Source organism: Zingiber officinale, chromosome 3B, assembly GCF_018446385.1.
Source record: "Zingiber officinale cultivar Zhangliang chromosome 3B, Zo_v1.1, whole genome shotgun sequence".
NCBI lineage: Eukaryota > Viridiplantae > Streptophyta > Magnoliopsida > Zingiberales > Zingiberaceae > Zingiber > Zingiber officinale.
Window position 1 is genome coordinate 77,806,159 of NC_055991.1, and position 27,886 is coordinate 77,834,044.

The 27,886-nt window shown below is 43.2% G+C and overlaps 2 long non-coding RNA genes across 4 annotated transcripts; both read left to right on the plus strand.

Moving 5' to 3' along the window:
* Window positions 1–9,546: 9,546 nt before the first annotated feature.
* LOC121968374 lies at window positions 9,547–10,453 on the plus strand. Its single transcript, XR_006108101.1, has 3 exons — window positions 9,547–9,702; window positions 9,806–9,949; window positions 10,393–10,453. It is a non-coding gene; the product is annotated as an uncharacterized LOC121968374 (long non-coding RNA).
* A 7,410-nt stretch (window positions 10,454–17,863) lies between these two features.
* LOC121968375 lies at window positions 17,864–20,266 on the plus strand. 3 transcript variants are annotated; one of them, XR_006108103.1, is made up of 4 exons: window positions 17,864–18,134; window positions 18,221–18,360; window positions 18,464–18,607; window positions 20,205–20,266. It is a non-coding gene; the product is annotated as an uncharacterized LOC121968375 (long non-coding RNA). The 3 variants fall into 3 exon arrangements; XR_006108102.1 differs by lacking the exon at window positions 20,205–20,266 and adding an exon at window positions 19,051–19,111; XR_006108104.1 differs by lacking the exon at window positions 20,205–20,266 and adding an exon at window positions 19,065–19,085.
* The last annotated feature ends 7,620 nt before the right edge of the window (window positions 20,267–27,886 follow it).

The following is a 27,886-nucleotide window of genomic DNA, read 5'->3' on the forward strand; positions in this document are numbered from 1 at the left end:
GGCATGAGTTCTCTACTCCAAGGACCCCACAGCAAAATGGGGTTGTGGAGAGAAAGAACCGAGCTTTGCAAGAGGCTGCACGAAGCATGCTCAATGAGTACTCACTACCGAGCTACTTGTGGGTAAGCTGTGAATACAGCTTGCTATGTGCAAAACCGAGTCCTGATACATAGGTTTTTAGGAAAAACTCCTCATGAACTTTGGTTTGGGAAACCCCCTACAATTAAACATCTTAGGGTGTTTGGTTGTAAGGTGTTTATCTTGAACACCAAGGATCATCTTGGAAAGTTCACGGCTAAGGCTGATGAAGGGATACTGGTCGGGTACTCTCTCTTCAGCAAAGCCTATCGAGTCTACAACAATAGGACTAAATTGATTGAAGAGTCCTCAGATGTAGCATTTGAATAAATCCCTAAATCGAATGATCAATCAAGGGATGTAGGAGAAATTCAACTCGAACTTAGAAATCTAAGTTTGAATGATCAAAATGAAGAAAGAGTCGAGGTTGACTCTGATGACGATGAGCAAAGGCAACAAAGAACTCAATCTGATCCTTTGCCTGATATTGAGTCCTTGCCTGTGCCTAGTGAGACCATTCATGAGGCACCATCAACACCAAGACAATCTAGGATAGCCACTAGTCATCCCCAAGACCAAATTGTGGGAGACATCCAACAAGGGGTTAGGACTAGGTCATTCTTTAGAAATGAGTCTAATGAAGTCGCATTGATTTCAGAGATTGAACCAAAAATAGTTGATGAGGCATTGCACGATCTTGACTGGATCATAGCTATGCAAGATGAGTTAGGTCAATTTGAAAGGAGCCAAGTGTGGGACTTAGTTCCTAGACCTAAGAAGACCACCATTATTGGAACTAAATGGGTCTTCAAAAATAAGTTAAACCAAAAGGGAGAAGTTGTAAGAAACAAGGCGAGACTTGTAGCCAAGGGCTATAGTCAAGTCGAAGGCCTCGATTATGATGAGACTTATGCTCCCGTGGCACGATTAGAGTCCATTCGTTTAATGCTAGCTTTTGCTGCACATAGAGGTTTCAAGCTCTATCAAATGGACGTTAAATCGGCCTTCTTAAACGGATTCATCAAAGAAGAGGTCTATGTTGAACAACCACCAGGGTTTGTGAATACCGAAGCTCCAAACCATGTGTACAAGCTCAAGAAAGCTCTTTATGGGCTTAAACAAGCACCTCGAGCTTGGTACGAAAGGTTGTCAACATATTTACTAGAAAAGGGTTTTGTGAGAGATCAAATAGATCCAACACTATTTTTGCGTAGAGATGGTGAAAATATTTTTGTAGCCCAAGTGTATGTCGATGACATAATTTGTGGCTCAAATAACAAGGACTATTTGAATGAATTTATCACTCACATGGAAAGTGAGTTTGAGATGAGTCTAGTAGGAGAATTGACATTCTTCCTTGGACTTGAAATCAAACAAACTCGAGATAGAATTTATGTCCATCAGACGAAATACACTCGAGAGATGCTCAAAAAATTCAAAATGAGTGACTCTAAGGAAGTATCCACTCCAATGGCGACAAACACTCGTCTTGACAATGATGAGAGTGGGAAACCAGTTGATCTAACACAATATAGAAGCATGATCGGTAGTCTTCTATATCTCACAGCTAGTCGACCGGACATACTTTTTGCTGTGGGCATGTGCGCTAGATATCAAGTTTGTGCCAAGGAATCTCATTTAACTGCAATTAAGAGAATTCTAAGATATCTCAAGGGCACAATTAGAGTAGGACTGTGGTACCCTCGTACGGAGTCTTTTGATTTGATAGGCTATACCGATTCCGATTATGCTGGATGCAAATTGGATCGGAAAAGCACTAGTGGGGGTTGCCAATTTTTAGGATCATCATTGGTTAGTTGGTCAAGTCGGAAGCAACATTGTGTTGCTCTCTCCACGACCGAGGCTGAATACATTGCCATGGGAGAGAGTGTATCACAATTGTTGTGGATGATTCACACTCTAGAAGATTATGGACTTTCATATAAAGGAGTGCAAGTGTCGTGTGACAACATTAGCACAATAAACCTAACGAAAAATCCAGTCCATCATTCTAGGACCAAACACATTGAAGTGCGTCATCACTTCATTAGAGATCACGTAGCTAGGGGAGACATTGCACTCACATATGTTGAGTCAAAGTCAAACCTAGCTGATATTTTCACCAAACCCCTTCCGGAAAATGAATTTAGTCATTTAAGGAGGGAATTGGGAATGTGTTTGGCTCAATAAGTCATTTTGACCACATCATGATCAATAAGGACCATTAAAATGACAAGAGAAATTGGGAAATTAATTTAGGCAACTTGGGGACATCTCACACAAACTATAAGGTTTAACAAAATATTTTTGTTTGCTAGAAATGGGGTGAGATGCTAGGATCAACCAAATTATTCAAAATGTATCATGCATCCCTTGAATAATTAGGTTGAAGAGACATAAATTGAGTATGGGGAAGACCATTACATAATTCATGTGTATTTGGTTCCTAGATCTTACTCATATATTCCAACCAAGGAATCTTGGTTGGACTTTTGCCTAGAAATTATCTAATTATGGTTGATGGCTGATGTGTTGATTGATATTGTTGTTTGATTCATTTTATGACTTTGATTGATAATAAGATAGGTTGTTAAAGGAAATAATAGCAACTTGGATATATTTTAACAAATTTGAAACTGATCATAACAATCCTAAGTCTTAATTAATACCTTGGTTCACTATAGGTAATAGTTTTATAAGGTTTTCTGATATTGGAATCCTAAGATTCCAAATGTCTGAGTTTTTGGTTTTAAAGTCTGAAACTTTCGGGCTCTAAACAAGCTCAGACCATAAGAGCTCAGTTTTTGAATATATTTGTGGGTGTTGATTCTTAGGTTCTAGGTTATGAATTTGGGAGGTTCTGAATTCTTGAGTTCTGAACTTTTCAGAATTCTCGATAGACAACGGCTCAAAATTTCAGTTACTGAAATTGCTGAAATTAGAATCACTGATTATCAGACACTGATCGGTCCAGGGACCGATCAGGATGATGCCTGATCGGTCTCCATGACCGATCAGGAGATTTAACCTCTGTTCGATACCTGATCGGTCTCCACGACCGATCAGGACATTCCCTGACCACAGAAGGTTCACTGATCGATCCAGGGATCGATCAGGAGACATTGGCACGCATCGACCCTACTGATTCACACATCTGATCGGTCCAGGGACCGATCAGGAAGCTTCCTGATCGGTCTCCACGACCGATCAGGACAATCCCTGACCGATCAGGACGTTCCCTGATCGGTCAGGATTTCTCCTGATCGGACAACCGTCCGATCTTATGATCTGATCACCCTCTCTTTAACTTCCCCCAATCCTTCGTCCTCTTATTTCACGCCGAAAACCCTAGCCGAACCACTCCTCAGTCCCGACTCTTCTCTCCATCTTCTCCGAAAGCCTCAAATGGCGCCCAGGTAACTTTCCTTCCCGAAATCTATTCATTGTTGCCATTTTGATTTCATTTCTCACTGAATCTCTGTATATTGTCTCTTGTCTCGGTTCTTAATTGTTTGGGGCTCCCGTGCACTCTCACTTGTCCCGACCATGTCCCATTTTTGACCTATTTAGGAAGAAATCAGCCGGTGAGGGTACTTCTAAGTCATCTGCTGAGAAATCCAAGTCCCAGGCACCCTCCCGACCTCAACCTTCCACTTCTTCGAGATTCCCGAACCGACAGTTTGAACAAGCATTTTAACAGAGGACATTCAAGCTACTCCCATGTCGATCTGTGGATCGAAAGTACATGGATGAGTTTTGTCCCTCTGTATCCGAAACCCTGGCCTATTATAAACTTGACTCGGTTGTCTACCTAGAAAGGGACATCAACTATGACCTAGTATCTGAATTCTACAACAATCTTCATCAGAATAGTGATCGTACTTATAAAACCCGAGTCGCTAAGAGAACTATCGATTTCTCCATCAGAGAATTCTTTGGGTATTTAGGTTGTCGAATGTGTTCAGGAGATCCTTTTCCCATTTATCCTGATTTACCAGAATCATTACCTCCTCCACTTGATGTATCACCTTACACTATCTATGAGTATTTCTTTGGACACCCTAGACCGGATGGACTGGATGAGTTGGATGTAGAGTTTCCTACTTTTGCGGCTCTGAGACTATCTCCTCCTAACTATATTCTTTTTAAGATAGTCACAAACTGTCTTCTTCCAATCACATCCAAACCTCTAGCAGAGATCCGACCATACCACTGCCTGATGCTTTATGGTTTGCGTCGGCGTCTCGATTTTGATATCATGTCGAGCATCTATTCTTCGATCATCTCATATTCTCAGCCTAGCAGCTCCACTGTTTATATGCCTTATGGGCATATAATTACAGATTGGCTCGAGACCCTTCAGATTGATGTCTCTAAGGGTAGAATAGTCAAGATGGTCAGACAGGATTGCAGACTTGGGAAGCGGGCATTTTCCAAGTCTGGAATCATAGGACAAAATGGGGATGTTCGGTGGAAGGATGGGAGAGCACTAGGTGAGTTACCACGGGGACCTCCACGACAGGTTGCTCCTGTTGCTGCTCCTCCTGCTGCTGACGATGGAGAGGCCGATCCTGATCTGCACTGGCAGATCGCCGAGCTGGAGAGTCACTTTGATCGACACAATGAGCTGCTGGTTGCTGAGCTTCATGGACTGCGTGTTCAGATCGACGAGCGCTACGATGACTTACGCAGTCAGCAGTTGGTGATGCAGTAGCTGCTTCTGGGCTGGATGGCCAACTACCCACCTCCGCAGCGTTTCTCGGGTCATCCACCTTCGAGCTCCAGCATGCTGCCTCAGGATTACATGCCTCCCGTAGATGATGATGATGTTCCTCATGTTGAGGACATTGATTGATACATTCTGTTTGACTGTCTGTGTTTTGGATGCTATTCTGTTGGATATTTTTGTATGACCTGGATATTTGCTTATTTCATCTATTTATGCTGCTCATTTTCCTGTTTTTCTTTATGTGTCATTTCCTATTGACTATTGATATGCTGTTCATATGCTTTGTCTTGACTGCCTCTTATTTCTTTATTACTGTCTCATAATACACTTAGAATTCTAGGTGTATTAAGAAAACGACAGTATGGGTTAAGGGGGAGTCTTTTGAGTTTTGTCACCTCATTTGCACCTTTTCGGTGTTTGACAAAGGGGGAGAGGATATCTAAGTTTAGAGATGTATGAAGATTTGATTTTAGGGGAGAAGATAACGGGGAGGATCTTGATTCCCGTTATTGACTTCCTTACATCGTGGTGTATTCATCTTAGGGGGAGGATCTTGATTCCCCTAAAATTATGAAAATAAGAACATTTCTGATCTAAACTTAAATCATGTTGTCAAACAACAAAAAGGGGGAGATTGTTGATACAGTCTGACCTGGCTGTTGTTTTGATGTTGACAAGGATTTAAGTTTGTATCAGATGTTAATTAAACTCGGTTTGATTAATGATCAAGGTTGATCAAGTGGAAGGGAAAAGTCCAAGTTGGAAACTTGGCACGCGAAGTCGGAGAGGGCTCGGTAGCTCGTTCTCCGGACTAGGTCAGAGAGGGCTCGGTAGCTCGTTCTCTGGACCTGACGAAGTCGGAGAGGGCTCGGTAGCTCGTTCTCCGGACTAGGTCAGAGAGGGCTCGGTAGCTCGTTCTCCGGACTAGGTCGGAGAGGGCTCGGTAGCTCGTTCTCCGGACTAGGTCAGAGAGGGCTCGGTAGCTCGTTCTCTGGACCGGACGAAGTCGGAGAGGGCTCGGTAGCTCGTTCTCCGGACTAGGTCAGAGAGGGCTCGGTGGCTCGTTCTCCGGACGGACGGAGTCGGAGAGGGCTCGGTGGCTCGTTCTCCGGACTAGGTCGAGAGAGGGCTCGGTAGCTCGTTCTGGACTGTGAAGTCGGAGAGACGCAGTGGCTCGTTCTCGGACTAGGTCGAGAGGGGCTCGGTAGCTTGTTCTCTCGGGGACGAAGTCGGAGAGGGCTCGGTGGTTTGTTCTCCAATTAGGTCGAGAGGGACCTAAGTGGACATTCCATGGTACATTGGATTGGTCGGCCGATCGATCAGTGAATAAGGCGCTGGATCGGTCGGCGGACCGATCGATAACTGAATGGCGAGTTTCCAGGATCGATGCGGTGACCGATCAGGAAACACTCGATGCTGCGAGTGTAATCTGATCGGTGCAGCAGATCGATCAAGAAACACTCGATGCACACTTAGTGTAATCGATCGATGCGTAGACCGATCGAGGCTCGATGGCACAGGTGCAATCGATCGGTCTTGGAGACCGATCGGAAGATGTTATTGCGAAGAGAAGGCGGGGATGGGTCGTGGGACCGATCCACTGCGATCGATCGGTCTCCACGACCGTCGGACAAGGCGTGAACCGATCGGGATATGTCTCGATCGGTCCGTGAATCGATACGGTGACCGATCCACACCTGTCAATTGTTGTTGTTTACGATTCTTCCTGCATTTGATTTGCACGATTCATGTGATATAACCCTGCGTCTTTGTTAGCTTTTGAGTTTGCAGGATCACAGGTATCATGCCAAGCCTAATTTCAAATTAAGTCCATAAGAGGAATACGACAAATGGCCTTTCTGCTATGATTCGCGGCGCATGGTGCATTTGAAGCATCAACGGCTACTGGTGTGATCTGGCTGCGATCCGCTTGACTCCTGGTGATTGGTTCGAGCTCAGAAGACACCAGTGAAGACTGTGATTTCATTGGTGTGAGTTCAGAGAACCAGGTAAGGAGGAAGAGGGATTGGCTGCAGCAATGATTCTGTGCAGTTTGACCATGATCCGTGACAGCGGAGGACAGGGGCTTAAGAAGCAGTAAAAAGCGAGAGGAAAGAACAAGAAAGCAAAAGAAAAAGAAAAACGTTCTGTTGATCGGTGTGGTGTGCTAAGTTCTTGAGCTCTCGGGTGAGAAACTGCTGTCTGTGAAGTTCTCTGTTTCCACTGATCCTCGCGTGGTTGTAAGCTTTAGTTCATTCTTCTTTGCCACCGAGCTCTGTAAGTCTTGTGCTTTAACATATATATTTCTTGAGACTTTGTGGAGAGGTTACTCCACCGAGAAGGAGGATCTTTAGCCGAAATTTATCTGGGGTGCGATCTACCGAAGATCAAGGGGTCGTCCACCTTACGGACACGCCGAGGAGTAGGGGCAAGTTATCCCCGAACCTCGTAAATTCGTGTGTTAGTGTGCTTGTTTCTTCTTTGTTTTAGTTTCCTAATTCCGCTGTGCTAACAAGTTTCTTTGTAGAAATTTGTGTTTAAGTTTTTAAGAGGCTATTCCCCCCCCCCCCCCCCCCTCTAGCCATTTAAGATCCCAACACACAGGACACCTGGAAGATCTTAACAAGAAGAGAAATAAGATTTCTACTTCAGGTATAAATGTTATAGAAGTCAACCTCTCTATTTCTTCGTCGTGGGTATTAGATACCGGATGTGCTTCGCACATTTGTACTAATGTACAAGCACTGAGAAATAGCAGAGCATTGACAAAGGGCGAGATAGACCTACGAGTAGGCAATGGAGCACGGGTTGCTGCTGTTGCTGTAGGGACTTATTTTCTATCTCTGCCCTCTGGGCTTATACTAGAGTTAGGCGATTGTTGTTATGTGTCTGCATTGACTAAGAACATTATATCAGTTTCTTGTTTGGACAAGAAAGGATTCTCGTTTATAATAAAGAACAAATGTTGTTCTGTCTATTTAAACGATATGTTCTATTGTAGTGCACCTCTGATGAACGGACTCTATATTCTAGACCTTGAGAGCTCTATCTATAACGTTAGTACTAAGAGGTTCAAATCGAACGATATGAACCACACCTATCTCTGGCACTGTCGCTTAGGTCATATATCCCAGCTCCATAAGGATGGTTTGTTGGACTCATTTGATTTAGAATCATATGAGATATGCGAGTCATGCCTACGAGGCAAGATGACCAAGACTCCTTTAGTGGGCACAGTGAGAGGACTGATCTGTTGGGACTCATACATAGTGATGTATGTGGCCCTTTCAATGTCATTGCTAGGCGGTTATAGGTACTTCATCACGTTTATTGATGACTTCAGATACGGTTATGTGTACTTGATGACACATAAGTCGAATCCTTTGAAAAGTTCAAAGAATTCAAGAATGAAGTACTGAAGCTTAGCAAGAGTATTAAAATACTTCGATCAGATCGAGGTGGTGAATACTTAAGCCATGAGTTTCGTGACTATTTAGCTGAGTGTGGGATTCTATCCCAACTCACTCCTCCTGGAACACCACAGTGGAATGGTGTGTCCGAAAGGAGGAATCGTACCTTATTAGATATGGTACGATCTATGATGAGTCACACAGATCTTCCGACATACCTCTGGGGTTATGCTCTAGACACGGCAGCTTTCATACTCAACCGAGTTCCATCAAAAGCCGTGATAAAGACACCATATATGATATGAACTGGGAGAGATGCCCTGGTGTCTTTCATGAGGATTTGGGGCTGTGAGGCTTACGTACGACGTCAAGTCTCAGATAAATTAGGACCCAAATCCGACAAGTGCTATTTCATCGGATATCCCAAGGAAACTAAGGGATATTACTTCTACATTCCCAGTCAGCACAAGGTAGTTGTGGCAAAGACTGGGGTCTTTCTAGAAAGGGAGTTTGTTTCTAGAAAGACAAGTGGGAGCGCGTTCGATCTTGAAGAAGTTCAAGATTTGAACAATAGCACTAATGTCACGATGGAAATTGAACTGGAACCACAAAGTGTTGTGGATGATGTTGTTCCACAAGGAGTTGAGGAACAACAACCGGTTCAAGTAGACATACCTCTTCGCAGGTATGATAGGGTACGTCGTTAGCCTGAGAGATACTCTTTTCTCTTGTCTGACCATGATGAAATTGTGCTCATAGTGTGAGATCTCGGAAAATTTAAATAAATAGGGTTATTTGAGAAATAGCCTTGTAAAATTTTTCCGGAATTTTTAGAAATTTTCTGGGAATTTTTCGGAGCTCGTACGGAGGGTTTTGAGGGGATTGATCGGTGGGTACGGATAAAGCCTATTAGGGATACCCATTTAAGTGAGGAAAAGTGTTTAATATAAATTCTTTTCCTTTATTATTCTTTCCCAAACCTAAATCGCTGAATCCCGCTTTCTTCGTCCTCTCTTCTTCCCGATCGCTCTCTGTTCCTCGCAAACAACTCGACGTCGACGGGGCTTGCAATCGTCTTCACCGCCTGAGGAGGAGGTCGCCGGAACCTTGCTGGAGGTCGAACAAGGAGGCGGATCCTCCTGATCTCCTGTTCTCAGGTCTTCCCCTAGCCTTTCCTTCCCCGATCCTTCCTCTCGATTTTGCCGATCCTTTCTTCCCCGATTCGATCGCCGGCTTGAAGATGCCCTAGGGTTTCGAATGTAAGCTATTAAACCTAGCTGTGGATTTTAGAGCTTCGGTTTTCTTCTCTGTTTATCGATCCTCATCTTCTTGGCGGTGGAATTAGGTCACGGATTTGGAGAGGTTGGAATCAGGGAGGTGTTGTTGGATTAGGGAAAGGAATCGGATCAGACTCGTGCTAGGTTTTCCCTTGATCGGATCAGTGGACCTCCACCTCCTTGCTGTTGATTGAGGTCCCGAATTGAGGTGAGTTCTTGTTGGAATTTGGGTATTGCTTGATTAGAGATCTTCATTTCTTGTTGATCTGTGATCTCCTTGTTTGATTCCTTCTTGATCCGATTGATTCCAGTGAGGTTCGGTTCTGTTCTGGGAGGTGATTTCTAGCAACATCCCTTAATCCAGCATCAACAGTAGGGTGATCTGCTCTGTTCTATTGGTGAACTTTCTGGTTTCGGCAGTAAACCATCCAGCAGCAACAGCAACTGGAATTAAGGTAAGGTGAAAGAGTTGTTCTCTATGTATTGAATTAGTGTTAGGTTTGAATTGAATTTTGGTAGATCATGTTTCAAATTTGGATATTTGTTAGATGATCATGTGTAGATTTAGGTATGATTTGAATTGGATTACTAGATGGTTATGCCTGTTGTGGATGAATTAGGGTTATGTTGATTGTGATTAGATTTAATTGCCTAGATTAAATTAATGGAATGATTAGGGTTAAGACAATTAACCCTAGTCAACTATTGGATTTAATCTAAGATTGGATTTCTAATCTAATTGGTGATTAGGGATTAGGTAACTAACCCTAATTGACCGTTAGGTTTAATTAGATAGGTTGAGATTGTGGATTAGGGTTTTGCCCTAATTTAGTTTTGGGAATTTTATTTAGCTATTTCATTTGGATTTAGCTAAATAAAATATATATGTTTGACACAGGATTCTGATTCTAGACAGGCGTCTCGACGTTGACTTCGGATTTGGGATTGTACCTTCTATTTGAGGCGGGTACCCTTTGACTTATCTTTTGATACTGTCTTATGATATGTATAGTTTATATATAATTACTAGTGATAGATGGTAGATTTATTTCTTCCCTGGTCTTAGCTTAGTTGATACCTATCACATGCTTCTACTGTTAGATGCTTTACATTAGTCTGGTTTACTTTTATCTCTTGCCATATGTATATGTGCTTGTGGTTATGGTTACTTATAGTGCGTATCTACCCATGATTAGATGCTGGAGATACTTGTTATATATATTGTTGGATTCATGTTGTTTATATCTCTGTTATGCATCTGTGTTTACCTTTTGGCACCTACGTATATGGAGGAGGATACGTTCAGGTATGACATTCTGTAGCCGCATGCACCATACCGCATGATTGCATGCTGGGCGATTGACGACTCCATTATTGTTGAGCTCGTCGGCCGGCTACATGAGGGCCTGCACACAACGTGTCTACTGCATGGGTAGTGGCACAGCACTCAGGGTGTGTATGGTAGGTTGCTCGGTGGTGCACCGCCGGGGTGCTCATGGGTAGCACGACACAGCGGGGTTGCAGCCGGGATCCCTCCCCGTCATCGCGTACCGGGAGTTGAGAGCATTGCGCTCCCTCACTATGTTTGAGGTAGGAGGATAGGTGTACTCCGACAGCATCCCGTCCACTCGGTCACTCTTCAGGGGTAGTGATGGCAGAGTGCACGGTGTCACAGCCCTACCCACGCGGTCTCACCATTGTGTGTGAGATACAGACTGGCGTCAGGGGTGACCATGTCATATTGCATCAAATGCACATATTGCATTTATTGTGATTGTTGCATATTGGATGATGCACTTGGGTGACTGCATATGATTGACATGCATACAGGATACATGCGTATTTGTTCTGACTATCTTTATCTGTGTATGTCCACAGTCATTCGCCCAAGCCTCGCAGGTGAGTACAGTTTATTTCAGTTATGCATTTCTTATTATTCTTGCTGTAAACTGTATTACATGCTTCTGGTTACTCATTATAGTTTATTCAGCTATGCATACCTGTTATATTGTTAGGAGACTGTACTGTAGGTCCTATGGTTTAGGAGACTGTACCTTAGGATATTACTGGTAGTTATATGTTGCTGTACATATCTATTGGATTACCTGCTGAGTTCTTGAACTCACCCCGTTGTTACTATTTTTCAGGTTGAGGCCGTCAGGAGAGATTCCAGTCGCTAGACCCTTGGTCGCGAGGATTTCTAGATATCGTTTTCTGTATTCGCTTTTATACGTATACTTGTATTGTGGGTTTGTATTGTGGACTTTATGTCGAACCTTTGGGTTTGCTGCTTTTGTTTTCCGCTGCAGATTTTCACACTACTTCGTGGATTTGTTTTCTTCGTTGTAGTGGAGTAGGATGTGTACGTATATCTTCGTTGGTTTTATATCGTTCTTCCCTATTAAACTGCGTGGATTGATTATATGTTAAGCTGTGTGGAATATTGATATAAACTGCGTGGTTGTTTCTTATTTGTATTGTATTGTTCCGGCCGAGTGTGGCCGAGGTATAGATATATGTATACTGAGATTCATATTGTCCGCCGTACAGGGGAGATGCTGCCGAAATTTCTTCGGACAGGGACTACCTGGGGCGTGACAATTTATTTGGTATCAGAGCTAGGCTCACGATACTTGCTCTTCGTTTTGGATTTTCGAGGTTTATCTGATACCAATTTATTTGATATCAGAGCAAAGTTTTGCGATACCTACTTGTCGGGTTTCGGATTTACGATGCTTACTTTCGTGAGCCTTTCTCGGTATTTTCGGATTTGTCCGGATTTCCGTCGATTTTCTCGTTTCGGAAGTCCGAGGCATTTTGACGAGGTTTTATTGGTTCTATTTGGGGCTATGCAGCGACAGGATATCTCCAGACGGCCAATAGGTAATTTAGGTAATTTTTCAGTTCTTATACCTGTAGTGATATCTGGGTAACATTTCTTTACAGATATGCCACCTACACGTGTACCGGCACCGAGACGTGGGCGGCCACGTAAGAGGCCGTTAGTTTCTCCTGAGACAGAGTCTTCAGAGAGGTCTGTTAAGGTTGAGCCTGTCCGTCAGGGGCAGACTCCTCAGGTCATCGTGGGTACGGGTGCTTATCAGACCCCGATAGCTCCGACTTCCGAGGTACCTACCTCGACTGTACCACCAGTGGTACCACCGTCGACATATTCAGCACCTCCCCCAACAGTAGTACCCGCAGTATACCCAGCAGCCCCTCTAGCCGCGCCTGCTACTACGTACTTAGCACCCCAGATACCTGCGCTGGTTACTGCATACCCGGCAGCCGCACCAGCAGTACCGATTACTCCTTATCCGGTGCCGCCCACCGTACCTCCAGTCGCCCCTACTTATGCCTACTCAGCAGTTCCACCAGCAGTACCCACCCCAGGTTATACGGCAGCACCAGTGGTACCTCTTCCGGCCTATCCCTCAGTACCACCCATAGGATCAGCTCTAGTGGCTCTACCTAGTTCCGCAGAGATCCCTACTGGTATAGTTGCGGCACGAGCACGGATCCTAGCCTTAGCCGACTCGATGAAGAGCCGATTCACATTATTCCGCGGGGAGACTGATCCGAGCATAGCTCAGTCCTGGATTGAGACTATGGAGCGGACATTCTTTTACATGGCCTGCTCCGAGTGGGAGAAGGCCGAGCTAGCGGCTTACCACCTGCGAGATGGGGCAGAGATCTAGTGGGACACACAGCGCTCCATCATAGGCGATCCGCATATTACCTGGACGAGATTTAGGGAGGCATTCGAGTCGATATTTTCCCAGGCATATCGGATGACTCTTGGCGAGATTTTCTTAGTCTGCGGCGAAATAACCGCTCGATGATGAGTATAATCTTGAATTTAATCGGTTGGCGATTACATCACGAGTTAGTTGCCGATGGCGAGATCTCGTATACTTGATTTGTCGAGGGGCTGGGCGGGCATCTTCAGTGAAGATTTACGGCTTTAATCTTGCATCATACAGAGAGACCTTTGGATAGAGCTCTCATGATTGAGTCTACTCATGGAGAGTGAATGCGAGATAAGAAGAGCGGTGATCGGACTTCGGACGAGCCGGCTGACCATAGACTCTTGGGCCAGCGGAAAGCGATCGCTTTTCGAGGCAGGTCGAGTACTTGAGGTCATGGGCGATCCGAAATCGGAAAGTCTTCCTCGGGGCGTTCCGGTCTTCTCGTGAGCGAAAGCTTGATCCGCGATGACTTCTACTTGCACCGTTGTGGATCCGAGATCACATCACCTCTGCATGTACTACAGGGCGATCGGTTTGCTATTATTAAGCTGCACAGGCTATCGGCCGAGTTGTTCTCGAAGGCCCGGCATGTAGCTTCGGAGTTTACGTGCCGGGAGGACCACTTGGTCGATCTGGGACTCGGTGAGGAGGGAGCCCAATCTTGGCAGCATCGGCGGAGGGCGGCTCCCTGCGGCTGCTTGGCATTCGGTCGAGGCGTTGGCGTCCTTATGGAGTCGAGTTCTATTTGGGACCCGATATACGCCTCGAGGCGATATCGATTCGACCTCGGCCATTGGCATGATATCGATTCTGACCCCGCCACCGATTGATGCGTATTGCGGCCTATAGTCCCATCTCGACTCGGTATCGATCAGAGACTCGGTGGCGAGCTCGAGACTTGACGACCTTTGGCGATGCTACGCCTCTACCGTCCGATCTTTGGACAAGTACGCGGTCACGGAGAGGGCCTACGTGAGCCGACGGATCCGTTTTCAGCGATGCGATTTTACTTTATGCATTTTCTGCTGATATGCTAATTGATACAGGTAGTTCACATTCTTTTATATCTTGTGCATTTATGAGAGAGATTGGTAGACTACCTTCTTGTAGACCGCGACGACTGACCGTCTCCTTACCATCTGGTGATACTTTGGATGTCACTCAGGAGGTCAGAGGTTGCCCGTTAGATTTTGGTAGCATTATACTCACGGTAGATTTGTTAGTATTGGAAATGGTCGAGTTCGATATTATCCTTGGCATGGATTGGTTGTCTGCATACCATGCCACAGTTGATTGCCAGAAGAGGGTGGTTACTTTTCGACCTCCGAACCAACCCTCTTGGGATTTCACTGGCATCAGAGACGATGGGATATCGACCATTTCTGCGATACAGGCGCAGAAACTGCTATCACATGGATGTCAGGGATTTCTATTATCGTTGATTACTACTGATGACATCAGTAGCCCTCAGCTCTCAGACGTTCCAGTGGTCCGAGAGTATCCAGACGTTTTCCCAGACGAGTTACCAGGTTTGCCTCCCCGAAGGCAAGTGGAGTTTGCTATTGAGCTGATTCCAGGGACTGCACCAACATCGAAAGCTCCTTATCGGATGGCACCGAAAGAGTTGGACGAATTAAAGGTCCAACTCCAGGAGTTATTGGATAGGGGATTTATTCGTCCTAGTGTATCTCCGTGGGGGTCTCCAGTACTATTCGTCAAGAAGAAGGATGGTACTCTGAGGTTGTGCATCGATTATAGGCAGCTGAATGCAGTGACTATCAGAAATAAGTACCCCTTGCCACGGATTGAGGATTTATTTGATCAGCTCAGAGATACATCAGTGTATTCTAAGATTAATCTGTGATGCGGATATCATCGGTGAGAGTTAGAGATTCGATATTCGAAGACGACTTTCGCACCAGATACGGACATTACGAGTTTTTGGTAATGCCATTTGGGCTTACCAATGCTCCTGCAGTATTTATGGATCTGATGAACCGTATCTTTCTGGAGTATCTAGATCAGTTTGTTATTGTGTTTATCGATGATATATTGATCTATTCGCGTTCCGAGGAGGAGCACGCGCAGCATCTTCGCATAGTCTTGGAGACTCTGCGACGACATCATCTGTATGCGAAGTTCAGTAAGTGTGCATTTTGGCTATCTTCGGTTGGTTTCTAGGTGTCTAGCCGAGGTATTTCGTGGATCCTCGGAAGATCGAGGCTATCACTAGTGGGAGCAGCCGAAGTCAATCCAGGAGATCCGTAGTTTCTTGGGCTTGGTTGGATATTATCGACGATTCGTTGAGGGTTTCTCCAGCATTGCTATGTCGTTGTCACGTCGACTAGGAAAGGCGTGAAGTTCACGTGGTCGAGGCTTGCGAGACCAGCTTCCAGGAGCTGAAGCGGAGATTAGTATCAACACCGGTTTTGGTTTTACCTTCGGTGATGACGGGTTCGTACTTTACACGATGCATCCCTCAGGGCTTGGGACTGTCTTGATGCAGCATGGTAGGGTAGTCTCCTATGCTTCTCGTCGGTTGAAGGAGCATGAGAAGAACTACCCAGTACATGATTTAGAGCTAGCCGCTATTCTCTTTGCTTTGAAGATTTGGTGACCTCATCTTTCTGGTATTACTTTTGAGATTCTTACTGATCATAAGAGTCTCAAATATATTTTCACAAGAGGAACTCAATCTCCGACGGAGGAGATGGATGGAGTTCTGAAGGATTATGATTGTACTATTAGCTACCATCGGGTAAAGCTAATGTGGTTCTTGATACTGCGGCGAAGTCGAGAGGACTTTAGCTTGTCAGGATTCTGATCACGGACTTGATTCGAGGATTCTCGAGTTGGGCCTCGAGGCGAGGAGACGAGCGGGTATTCTTGTTACTATGGTTGCTCGATCGTCGATCGGGATGAGGATTCGAGAGGCCGGGCGGAGATCGGCATTCTGATTCATTGGCGGCTAGATAGCTTAGGACGTGAAGAGTTTACGAGATGATGAGGTATTATTTATTTCGAGGCGATTATGTGTACCTCGGTCTCACCCGGTCATGGAGGAGTTACTTCAGGAGGCTCATCGTTCTAGATTTGCTATCCACCCAGGTGGGACTCGTATGTATCGCGATTTGAGACGTTCCTATTGGTGGAGCGGCATGAAGAAAGACATCGCAGATTTTGTAGCTAGATGTCTTGTTTGTCGGCAGGTGAAGGCTGAGCACCTCAGAGGATCCCTATTCCAGAGTGGAAGTGGGAGCACATTACTATGGATTTCGTGGTTGGTTTGCCTAGGACTCGTCGAGGCCATGATGCAATTTGGGTAATCGTTGACCGATTAACCAAATCCGCACATTTTATAGCGATCCGGAAGACCGATTCTCGGATCGATTAGCAGCGATATTGTCGAGATTATCAGTTGCATGGAGTTCGTTGAGCATTATATCGATAGAGACCCACGGTTCACGTCCAGGTCAGCGATGCGGCGGGCCTTGGGCGCAACCCGTTTGATGCGGCATTCCATCCGCGAGCGGATGGGCGATCGGGCGGACTATTCGGACATTGGAGGACTTGCGAGGTCTTGTGTCATGGACTTGGAGGCGATTGGGAGGACCACCCGCCATTAGTGGAGTTCGCCTACAACAGCAGCTATCATTCGGCTATCCGGATGGCACCGTTTGAGGCGTTGTATGGTAGGCCTTGTCGGACACCCATCCTCCAGGAAGAGGTTGGGAGGCTCGATTAGTAGGACCTCGAGAGCTCAGCGGGATCACGGTGGTTCGCACTATCAGACGGAGGATGTCGGAGGCTCGGGGCCGTCGGAAGAGTTATCTTGATCGAGGCGGAGACCCTAGAGTTCTCTACTGGTGATCATGTGTTTCTGAGAGTTTCACCCACGAAGGGGGTGAAGCGATTTGGTCTTCGAGGTAAGCTAGCTCCACGATATATTGGGCCATTCCAGATCTTGGAGAGGATTGGAGCAGTAGCTTACCGTCTGGCGCTACCACCATCTCTAGTTGGCATTCACGATGTATTCCATGTATCTATGCTGAGGAGATACGTATCCGATCCGGCACATGTTCTGTCAGATATATCTGTTCCTATTCAGCCTGATGTTACTTACGAGGAGGTTCCGGTGCGGATTCTGGACCATAGAGAGCGTCAGCTGCGGAACAAGACGGTCCGACTGGTTAAAGTCGGATGGCAGCATCATTCTGACGAGGAGGCTACGTGGGAGCTGGAGGATACGATCCGAGCTCGATACCCCCATCTTTTTACTTGAGGTATGTGGTTTAGAGTTTCTTCAGCATTTATACTGCATGGTTATATTTCAGTGTTTGCTGTCGGTTATAGCAAAATTTGGGGACCAAATTTTTATTAGTAGGGGAGGATGTGAGATCTCGGAAAATTTAAATAAATAGGGTTATTTGAGAAATAGCCTTGTAAAATTTTTCCGGAATTTTTAGAAATTTTCTGGGAATTTTTCGGAGCTCGTACGGAGGGTTTTGAGGGGATTGATCGGTGGGTACGGATAAAGCCTATTAGGGATACCCATTTAAGTGAGGAAAAGTGTTTAATATAAATTCTTTTCCTTTATTATTCTTTCCCAAACCTAAATCGCCGAATCCAGCTTTCTTCGTCCTCTCTTCTTCCCGATCGCTCTCTGTTCCTCGCAAACAACTCGACGCCGACGGGGCTTGCAATCGTCTTCACCGCCTGAGGAGGAGGTCGCCGGAACCTTGCTGGAGGTCGAACAAGGAGGCGGATCCTCCTGATCTCCTGTTCTCAGGTCTTCCCCTAGCCTTTCCTTCCCCGATCCTTCCTCTCGATTTTGCCGATCCTTTCTTCCCCGATTCGATCGCCGGCTTGAAGATGCCCTAGGGTTTCGAAGGTAAGCTATTAAACCTAGCTGTGGATTTTAGAGCTTCGGTTTTCTTCTCTGTTTACCGATCCTCATCTTCTTGGCGGTGGAATTAGGTCACGGATTTGGAGAGGTTGGAATCAGGGAGGTGTTGTTGGATTAGGGAAAGGAATCGGATCAGACTCGTGCTAGGTTTTCCCTTGATCGGATCAGTGGACCTCCACCTCCTTGCTGTTGATTGAGGTCCCGAATTGAGGTGAGTTCTTGTTGGAATTTGGGTATTGCTTGATTAGAGATCTTCATTTCTTGTTGATCTGTGATCTCCTTGTTTGATTCCTTCTTGATCCGATTGATTCCAGTGAGGTTCGGTTCTGTTATGGGAGGTGATTTCTAGCAACATCCCTTAATCCAGCATCAACAGTAGGGTGATCTGCTCTGTTCTATTGGTGAACTTTCTGGTTTCGGCAGTAAACCATCCAGCAGCAACAGCAACTGGAATTAAGGTAAGGTGAAAGAGTTGTTCTCTATGTATTGAATTAGTGTTAGGTTTGAATTGAATTTTGGTAGATCATGTTTCAAATTTGGATATTTGTTAGATGATCATGTGTAGATTTAGGTATGATTTGAATTGGATTACTAGATGGTTATGCCTGTTGTGGATGAATTAGGGTTATGTTGATTGTGATTAGATTTAATTGCTTAGATTAAATTAATGGAATGATTAGGGTTAAGACAATTAACCCTAGTCAACTATTGGATTTAATCTAAGATTGGATTTCTAATCTAATTGGTGATTAGGGATTAGGTAACTAACCCTAATTGACCGTTAGGTTTAATTAGATAGGTTGAGATTGTGGATTAGGGTTTTGCCCTAATTTAGTTTTGGGAATTTTATTTAGCTATTTCATTTGGATTTAGCTAAATAAAATATATATGTTTGACACAGGATTCTGATTCTAGACAGGCGTCTCGACGTTGACTTCGGATTTGGGATTGTACCTTCTATTTGAGGCGGGTACCCTTTGACTTATCTTTTGATACTGTCTTATGATATGTATAGTTTATATATAATTACTAGTGATAGATGGTAGATTTATTTCTTCCCTGGTCTTAGCTTAGTTGATACCTATCACATGCTTCTACTGTTAGATGCTTTACATTAGTCTGGTTTACTTTTATCTCTTGCCATATGTATATGTGCTTGTGGTTATGGTTACTTATAGTGCGTATCTACCCATGATTAGATGCTGGAGATACTTGTTATATATATTGTTGGATTCATGTTGTTTATATCTACATTGTGCATGTTTACCTTTTGGCACCTCGTATATGGAGGAGGATACGTTCGGTATGACGTTAGCAGCGCGTGCACCGTACCGCGTGATTGCGTCTTTGGGCGATTGACGACTCCATTATTGTTGAGCTCGTCGGCTAGCTACATGCGTGTCTCACTGCATGGGTAGTGGCACAACACTCGGGGTGTGTATGGTAGGTTGCTTTGTCGAGGGCTCCGCTGGTACACTCATGGGTTCGGTAGGGATCCCTCCCGTCGTCGCGTCTGGGAGTTGAGGCATTCGCTCCCTCACTATGTTTGAGGTAGGAGGATAGGTGTACTCCGGCGCATCCACTCATGAGTAGTGATGGCGAGTGCACGGTGTCACGCCCTACCCAGCGGTCTCACCATTGTGTGTGAGATCTGATGGCGTCGGGGTGACCATGTCGTGATCATGTCATATTGCATTTATTGTGATTGTTGCGTATTGGATGATCGCAGGGTGACTACATATGATTGGCGTGCATCGGGATACGTGCGTATTGTTACGACTATCTTTATCATGTATGTCCGATCGTTCGCCTGAAGCCTCGCGGTGAGTCTGATTTATTTGATTATGCATTTCTTATTATTCTTCTTTGTATTACGTATACAGTTACTCATTCTGATTTATTCATTGTCGTACATTATATTGTTAGGAGGTATCTTGTAGGTCCTATGGTTTAGGAGACTGTACCTTAGGATATTCTTGGTAGTTATATGTTCTGTACATATCTATTGGATTACCTATGAGGTCTTGAACTCACCCCGTTGTTACTATTTTTCAGGTTGAGGCCGTCAGGAGAGATTCCAGTCGCTAGCCCCTTGGTCGCGAGGATTTCTAGATATCGTTTTCTGTATTCGCTTTTATACGTATACTTGTATTGTGGGTTTGTATTGTGGACTTTATGTCAAACCTTTGGGTTTGCTGCTTTTGTTTTCCGCTGCAGATTTTCACACTACTTCGTGGATTTGTTTTCTTCGTTGTAGTGGAGTAGGATGTGTACGTATATCTTCGTTGGTTTTATATCGTTCTTCCCTATTAAACTGCGTGGATTGATTATATGTTAAGCTGTGTGGAATATTGATATAAACTGCGTGGTTGTTTCTTATTTGTATTGTATTGTTCCGGCCGAGTGTGGCCGAGGTATAGATATATGTATACTGAGATTCATATTGTCCGCCGTACAGGGGAGATGCTGTCGAAATTTCTTCGGACAGGGACTACCTGGGGCGTGACACATAGAGGATGAGCCTACCACCTATCAAGAAGCTGTGATGAGACCAGATTCTGAGAAATGGTTAGAAGCCATGAGATCCGAGATGGAATCCATGTACACCAACCAAGTATGGACTTTGGTTGATCCACCTGAAGGGGTAAAACCCATTGGGTGCAAGTGGGTCTTTAAGAGAAAGACTGACATGGATGGACTTATCTATAAGGGTCGCTTGGTAGCTAAAGGTTTCAAGCAGATTCATGGTATTGACTATGATGAAACTTTTTCTCCAGTGGCGATGTTTAAGTCCAATCGGATCATGCTTGCTATTGCAGCCTACCATGACTATGAGATATGGCAGATGGATGTCAAAACCGCGTTTCTGAATGGAAACCTACTCGAGGATGTGTACATGACACAACCTGAGGGTTTTGTACATCCACAGCATACTAGTAGAGTATGCAAGTTGCATAGGTCCATTTATGGACTAAAGCAAGCTTCTCGGAGCTGGAATCTTCGATTCAATGATGCGATCAAACAGTTTGGTTTCATCAAGAACGAAGATGAGCCTTGTGTCTACAAGAAGGTTGTAGGGGACATAGTTGTCTTCCTCATATTGTATGTGGATGACATACTACTCATTGGGAAGGACATCCCTATGCTTCGTCTGTCAAGACCTGGCTAGGGAGTTGATTCTCAATGAAGGACTTAGGTGAGGCATCCCGCATTCTTGGAATTCAGATCTATAGAGATAGATCTAAGAGATTGCTTGGCCTAAATCAGAGTACATACATTGACAAGGTACTCCTTCGGTTTGCCATGCAAAACTCCAAGAAGGGATTTCTGCCGATGTCACATGGCGTGAGTCTTTCGAAGACTCAAGGTCCCTCTTCTAGAGAGGAGAGAGACCGCATGGATCAGATCCCTTATGCCTCAGCCATAGGATCGATCATGTACGCCATGCTATGTACTCGACCTGATGTCTCGTATGCTTTGAGCATGACGAGCAGATACCAGTCAGATCTAGGTGAAAGTCACTGGATAGCGGTCAAGAATATTCTTAAGTACTTGAGAAGGACTAAAGAATATTTCTTGATATATGGACGTAATGATGAGCTAACTGTAAAGGGTTACAGTGATGCTAGCTTCGAGACCGATCGGGATGATTACCGATCGCAATCGGGGTTCGTGTTTTGCGTAAATGGTGGTCTGTGAGTGGAAGAGTTCGAAGCAGGACACAGTGGTGATTCTACAACAGAGCGAGTATATTGCTGCATCGAGGCGCAAAGGAGGCGGTTTGGATCCGCAAGTTCATCATCGAACTTGGGGTGGTTCCTAACATCGCGACCCAATTGAGCTCTATTGTGACAACAATGGAGCTATAGCACAGGCGAAGGAACCTCGCTCAAAGCACGTACTACGGCGCTTCCATCTCATTCGAGAGATTATCGATAGAGGAGATGTGAAGATTTGTAGATAACCTACAGAGGCTAACATCGCAGATCCCTTGACCAAGGCTTTGGCACAGAGGAAGCATGATGGTCACACTAGGTCTTTAGGCCTTAGAGCCTATACTGATTGACACTAGTGCTAGTGGGAGATTGTTAGTTAGAGCCCTAGAGCCAATCATTTGATGATTGTATGGACTCATGTATATCATATTCTTGTATATTAATAAAGGCATTTGTTTGGTTATTATACTTAATTGTATTACTGTCAAATAGACTAAGTATAATAGCGTCCTTGAGTAGAAGGTTCATACCTATATCAATCGATTAGTTGAATCGATAGTGAGATGATATAGGGAACACTACTCTAAATCATTCCTAGTCGAGTATTAACATTCAGGGACAATGTTAATGCAATAAGACTAGCATGTAGGTCAGCTCGATGATTTGATCTCACAAGTCATGGATATGGAGATATCAAGTTGACACATGGGTATACATTAGAGAATGTATACTGAATGACCCGCCATGAGAAAGTATCATGGATCGTTATATGAGTGTCATATACTTTCTCATGTGGCTATTAGTATGACTATTAGTCCTTTGACCTGATGTAACGACCACCCTTCTTACTACTGCTACTACTCTCTAAGAGTGACCGTTACTTAACTACTAACTCTACTTAACCGGTATAATTAAAAACCACGAGGAATCTCTACCGAAAAATTTTGGCAGAGTCTCCCCTGTACCGATGACTAAATCATCAATACAAACAAACTATACTCAGCCACAGGCGGCTGGAACATATATTTCCACAACCACGCAATATAATATCACAAATAAAAGAAGGGAACTACCCTAATAATAGCAACCAACAATATCACTCCATCAATAGAACTCAACTACAAATGCGGAATAAACTTAATTACAATCTTGACTCATAATAGCATTTAAAGAAAACTAAAGAACTCTAAACAGAAAAGTCTTAACAATTCCTTAGCAAACTCTTGATCTCCCCATAGTCCAGCCATCACACACCTTCATCACCACCACCTTGCCGCCTTCCTTGCTAAATCTTTTCCTTTCCTTTATCTGCAGTAGGAGGAAGTGCAGTCTATAAGCATAAAGCTTAGTGAGCGCTATCTACTCACAAAAACTCGATATGCATGTATATAAATAAAAACATGCTAAAATTGAATGCTAACATATAAAACTACTCATGCTCATAAATAGCAAAGGAATCATACTAACTGAAATACTAAACATGTATAGCTAATCATGCTCATAAACCAATAAAGGAATAAAACTATAACTGCATGCTGAAAGCAAATAAAGCTAAACATGCTGAATAATCAAATAGCAAGAAACAAATAAAATTACTACTGCATGCTTCAAATAACAAGAAACTAAACTTTCTAATTCTAAACATATTTGAAGCTCGTTTCATTTGTTTCAAAAACTTATACTTTAATACTTCAAAATAATAATAAACTTCTTTTGGGTCTGGCATTGTACCACTTTGCGCGCATTCTTAATAAGAATCGAGGTAGCTAATCCCGAAACTACTAAGATACTACTAGGCCTTGTGCCTAGGGGCAACTTGGAGCCCATCCCTTGGACCTTGTGTCCGATACATGCCCTTTAAAAGTAAAATACTTATTATCTTATTTACTACTTCTTTAAATGCCTTGGCATTTTAATAAGCACCTCGTGTGTCAAAATCCCTAAAGTCTTGACTTTGGGATCTACTTAAGGCCTTGGCCTTTTTCTTTCCTTTCTTTATCTTTCTTATACTTTTCTTTATCTTTCTTATACTTTCCTTAAACCCAAAAACTGTTAGGGTATCTTTCGTATGCATCTATAAATGAAACTAACTATGTAACACATAATCATGCATAGAATACAAAAGAAATCTACACATACAATACTTATCAGAAATCTATACTAATGCTTAACAAAAATTTGCATACTAGCTTGATAAAAATCTGCATAATAGCTTAACAGAAATCTGCATACTAGCTTAACAAAATCTGCACTTGCTTAACAGAAATTCTGCAAAGAAACTTAACAAAAGAAAACATATTCTGGCTAGTACAGATTTTCATCGTCTCTCAAACTTCCTTTCCATAATATGACTAATACACAGCTTATCTAGAATTCACTCAATAAAGATATTATAACTCGTATTCCATTTAAAATTCTAGAATCAACTAAGCACAGATGTTATCCATATACTTGAATGGAAGTAGCATAGCTAAACCTCAAGCTCAGATTCAACATAAGCAATTTATCTAAACCTCATGCTCAGATTTAATGTAAGCAAATTACCTAAACCTCATGCTCAGATTTAACATAAGCAAATTATCTAAACCTCATGTTCAGATTAAAGAACCTCAAATCTGTATACTCTAAAGACTTAATCAAACTTCACTATAATCTTTTAAAACTGCACTATGAGGAGATCTAAACTTCCAAATTGATTTCAATTATCTCAGTTTCCCCACTCATCTAATATCAAAAATCTGCACTATACTAGACTTAACAAAAATCAGCATATTAAACTTATAAAATCTGCACTTGTGATCTTAATCAAATCTGCATTATACACTTAACTAAATCTGCATTATACACTTAACAAAATCTACTCTAAGATCTCAACCGAATCAAGCACAGAAACCTTGAGTTACTTCAAGAACATCACAGAATAAAATCAAATCTCATATCTAGCAATAGGATACTAATTCTTGCTACTACAGAATTTAAAAGCAAGGAAAACAAAAACGCATGCTTCTAAAACTTCAACAAAACAGAACCCTAACCAAAAAGGGAACAACATGGCAAGGCTACACGGAAAATCCACAATCGTGGCAAGAAACCAAACCAATCGAAAACCAATCGAAGGGAACTACTCCTACTGCAGGTGAGAAGCAACTCACCTTAGGCTTTTCTTGAACTTACAACCGACGGCAGCTTCTAGGGTTTGCGGAGAGATGAAGATCCCGGTGGCTTCTTTGCGTCCGCGAGCTCCCCACGACGAGAGGGTCACGGTGGAGTGAAGACTGGCCGGAAAAAAAAGGCCTAGCTCCGTCGCCTTCTCCGCCCGAACAGTGGAGTCACCGCCGCCGTCGCTGTTCGCGAGAGAGAAGAAGATTTTGAGAGGAAATGTTTGTTTTCCGGAAATCAAAAACCTAATTCCCTTTCTTATAACTAGAGTTTTTTATTATTATTAACTGTACCTTAAATATAATTCATTCTTTCCTTAATTAACAAAACTTGCTGGCATAGCTGGTTAACCAAGTTTTAACCAAGTCAAAGGTCTCAGCTTCAATCCCTCAGCCGCGCACTTTTTCTCAATTTATTCCCTAATCATTAACTATGCTATAAACTTAGTTCTCACCATATAAGGTTAACAAAACCGTGTAGCTCAGCTGGTTGGGCCGGTTTTGCTTGGGTCAGTCCGACCCGAGGTCGTGGGTTCGAATCTCACCTTCAACGTTTTTTCAAACTTCTTTCTTTTTGTAACCCTACTAAACGACCTCCAAAAATTACATAAAAATACTCTAAAAATTCCTAAAAATCTCTAGAATATTTTAAAAGTATTTCCAAATATTTTTATGGACTTTTAGAACTCAAAATAGGGAAAATTGGGTTGTTACACCTGAAGTCACCATGGATCCCTACATAAGAAGTTATGTACTTTAGTTTCGTCAAACGTCACCCGTAACTAGGTGGACTATAAAGGCGATTACTGGGTATGTAACGAATTATGCAGAGGGATGTGAGTGATGTAGATGGGATCTATCCCTCCCATATGACGGGAGCGACATCGCTATTCTTGATAGAGTGAGACCACTAAGTGCATGACCATGCCCAAATGAGTCAACATTAGATGTTGAGCTCATTTGATCGAGTGAGTCTACTTGGAGTTCAAGATTTAGATTGATTAGAGGATGACATGATCTATGCCTCACATTGATCAATCTAGATGTCAAGGATAGAAGGGCATTTGACATATTTTGTGAGGAGTCACAATTGGTAGTCATAAGGTGATGTCGGATCTCGGCATTCTTGTAACTTGGGTAGCAATGATGTATTGCTAGATGCCGCTCATTGCTTATGTTTCTAAAAGAGTTTAGAAACATTGCCAACGTTACAAGAACCTATAGGGTCACACACTAAGGACAATTAGATGGAGATTTGGTTCATATGATGAACCAAGAGAATTAGATTCATTTGATGAATCATATTGGATTAAGAGTAATCTAAATTGGGCTAATTGAGTTGAACTCAAGTTGATTCATGTATTTAATGAGTCTAATTTAGATTATGACTCATTAAATCAACTTAATTTAATGAATTATATTCATTATATTAAGTTGGCTTGAATCATATGGTTGGATTAGATCAACCATGAGAGAGATTTGATCAAGTTTGACTTGATTTGAGAGGAAGAGAAAAAGTCATGTTTGACTTGACTTTTTACCACATCACTAGTGAGTTGGTGTAACGACCCAATTTTCCCTATTTAAGGTTCTAAAAGTCCATAAAAATATTTGGAAATACTTTTAAAATATTCTAGAGATTTTTAGGAATTTTTAGAGAATAAATTGGGAAAAAGTACGCGGCTGAGGGATTGAAGCCGAGACCCTTGCTTCGGTTAAAAGCCAGTTAACCAGATGTGCCAGCGAGTTTTGTTAATTAAGAAAAGAATGGATTATATTTAAGGTATAGTAATTAATAAAAATCTTAGTTATAAGAAGATCTTTAAGTTTTTCCCGAACCCTAAAATTTTCTCACCCGAACCTCTCCTCCTCTCTCGCGAACGGCGGCGGCGACTTCGTTGTTCGGGCGAAAAGGGCGACGGAGCTAGGCTTTTTCCGGCTGGTCTTCGCCCGTGTGCGACCACCATCGTCGAGGAGAGCTTGTGAGCACGAAGAAGAGCCGAAATCCAAGCTATCCGAAACCCTAGCAGCATTAGAAGCTCCTCCTTTTCGGTTGTAAGTCCAAGAACAGCGAGGTGAGTTGCTTCTCACCTGCAGTAGGAGTTGTTCCGCGATTTCGCTTTTCTTCTTTGTTTTCTCGCTGAGCATGAACAGCCCTAGATTCAGTGGTTCCGAGCTTCGATTTGTTTTCATGGTTTTCGGATTTTTGGTTGTAGAGAAACATGATGTTAGGGATCTTGGAATAGATTTAGGATTTTGCTTGCTCTGTTGCTAATCTGTTGAAGCATGTTTAGAGTTTAGAACAACTTTTTCTTTAACATCATATTTGCAAGCAAGAGCAATTTTGTATAGGGCTGATAACAGTCATAGCCAATTACCTCAAGCCAAAGTGTGCAGTTCCAGTACCTTTTAGTTACTGCCGTGCATGAATAGCCCTCATCCTAAGCCTACTGTTTAGATCTTGGACAGCAACTTAGTTTTGATTTCTTCTTGTTGTTTTAATGAACATGAACAACCCTTATATTTAGCATTTCAGTTTGCTTGGATTTCCTTACTAGCTTGTCAAGCAGAGAACAGAATTGTTTCCAGGTTTTAATCATAACCATGTGCTTAGTTGAAAATTAGTATTCCAGGAAATACCCTAGATTATTCAGATGATATGCTCATAGTATGCAAATTTTAGTGCTTTATTATTAGATATACATGAGCAGATTTTCTAGATTCCATTGCATGCCTGGTAGATGAATTTGTTTTACTTTCACAGCATGCTTAAGTCCTCATTACTACTTGCTTAGTTGGGATATTTCACAGTTTGATCTTCTATAGCATTTCTAAGCATTTCTTAAATTGCATGCTTAGCTTT